Here is a 2500-nt window from a genome sequence, read left to right on the forward strand (position 1 = left end):
CCCTTCCACATCGTTCCCAGTAATGGGTGTGGCGGGGAGTGTGGGGATGAACGTAAATGTGGTTGTGGGATTCTGTGACCAAAAATAAATCCGTCTCCTGGGAAGAGGATGTACTAACGGTCCAGTGACAGATGTGTGTGTGTGTGTGTGTGTGTGTGTGTGTGTGTGTGTGTGTAATCCTATCTATTTAGATTGCAACCTTTTACTGGAGCAATCACTTGTGTTCTGTTTGTGGTCCCTGACTTTGTTGTGTTGTTGTTTCTCCCTCCCTCTCTCTGTCATTGTGTGTGTGTGTGTGTGTGTGTGTGTGTGTGTGTGTGTGTGTGTGTGTGTGTGTGTGTGTGTGTGTTGTTCAATGACAGTGTAAACTGCAGAAGAAAAAAAAGAAACACATACCTAAAGAACAACACCGAGACAGATAGAAAGAAAGACACAGATAGACAGAGACAGAGAGACAGGAACAGATGGAAGGAAGGATGAGGAGACACAGAGAGGACAGACAGAGACAGTATGACAGATAAACCCCTTTATTCCTTCCACCACCACCACCGCTGTTCAGTTCACCACCACCTCTGGCTCCAAAGCTCTGTGTGATGCCCACCCACTCACGAGTTTACCCACCGTGTGTGTCCAGCCCTTGTCACCTCCCCTGTGTACCATATCTCTCTTGTGTCTGCAGCAAAATCCTGAGAGCGATTCCCTTCGACATCGTTCCCAGTAATGGGTGTGGCGGGGAGGGTGGGGATGAACGTAAATGTGGTTGTGGGATTCTGTGACCAAAAATAAATCCGTCTCCTGGGAAGAGGATGTACTAACGGTCCAGTGACAGATGTGTGTGTGTGTGTGTGTGTGTGTGTGTGTGTGTGTGTGTGTGTGTGTGTGTGTGTGTGTGTGTAATCCTATCTATTTGGATTGCAACCTTTTACTGAAGCAATCACTTGTGTTCTGTTTGTGGTCCCTGACTTTGTTGTGTTGTTGTTTCTCCCTCCCTCTCTCTGTCATTGTGTGTGTGTGTGTGTGTGTGTGTGTGTGTGTGTGTGTGTGTGTGTGTGTGTGTGTGTGTGTGTGTGTGAATAGGGGGGAGGGGAGTGGGAGGAGTGTGTGTGTGTGTGGGGTGTGTCCCTGACTTTATTGTGTTTTTGTTTCTCCCTCCCTCTCTCTGTTGTTGTTGTTGTTGTTGTTGTTGTTGTTGTTGTGTGTGTGTGTGTGTGTGTGTGTGTGTGTGTGTGTGTTGTTCAATGACAGTGTAAACTGCAGAAGAAAAAAAGAAACACATACCTAAAGAACAACACCGAGACAGAGAGAAAGAAAGACACAGATAGACAGAGACAGAGAAACAGGAACAGAGGGAAGGAAGGATGAGGAGACACAGAGAGGACAGACAGAGACAGTATGACAGATAAACCCCTTTATTCCTTCCACCACCACCACCGCTGTTCAGTTCACCACCATCTCTGGCTCCAAAGCTCCGTGTAATGCCCACCCACACACGAGTTTACTCACCGTGTGTGTCCAGCCCTTGTCACCTCCCCTGTGTACCATATCTCTCTTGTGTCTGCAGCAAACACTGTGGATAATCTTGAGAGCGATTCCCTTCCACATCGTTCCCAGTAATGGGTGTGGCGGGGAGGGTGGGGATGAACGTAAATGTGGTTGTGGGATTCTGTGACCAAAAATAAATCCGTCTCCTGGGAAGAGGATGTACTAACGGTCCAGTGACAGATGTGTGTGTGTGTGTGTGTGTGTGTGTGTGTGCGTGCGTACGTGTGTGTGTGTGCGTGCGTGCGTGTGTGTGTGTGTGTGTGTGTGTGTGTGTAATCCTATCCATTTGGATTGCAACCTTTTACTGAAGCAATCACTTGTGTTCTGTTTGTGGTCCCTGACTTTGTTGTGTTGTTGTTTCTCCCTCCCTCTCTCTGTCATTGTGTGTGTGTGTGTGTGTGTGTGTGTGTGTGTGTGTGTGTGTGTTTGTGTGTGTGTGAATAGGGGGGAGGGGAGTGGGAGGAGAGTGTGTGTGTGTGGGGTGTGTCCCTGACTTTATTGTGTTTTTGTTTCTCCCTCCCTCTCTCTGTTGTTGTTGTTGTTGTTGTATGTGTGTGTGTGTGTGTGTGTGTGTGTGTGTGTGTGTTGTTCAATGACAGTGTAAACTGCAGAAGAAAAAAAGAAACACATACCTAAAGAACAACACCGAGACAGAGAGAAAGAAAGACACAGATAGACAGAGACAGAGAAACAGGAACAGAGGGAAGGAAGGATGAGGAGACACAGAGAGGACAGACAGAGACAGTATGACAGATGAACCCCTTTATTCCTTCCACCACCACCACCACCGCTGTTCAGTTTACCACCACCTCTGGCTCCAAAGCTCTGTGTGATGCCCACCCACTCACGAGTTTACCCACCGTGTGTGTCCAGCCCTTGTCACCTCCCCTGTGTACCATATCTCTCTTGTGTCTGCAGCAAAATCCTGAGAGCGATTCCCTTCGACATCGTTCCCAGT

This window comes from Babylonia areolata, chromosome 9 (genome assembly GCF_041734735.1).
Source record: "Babylonia areolata isolate BAREFJ2019XMU chromosome 9, ASM4173473v1, whole genome shotgun sequence".
In the NCBI taxonomy this organism is placed as follows: domain Eukaryota; kingdom Metazoa; phylum Mollusca; class Gastropoda; order Neogastropoda; family Buccinidae; genus Babylonia; species Babylonia areolata.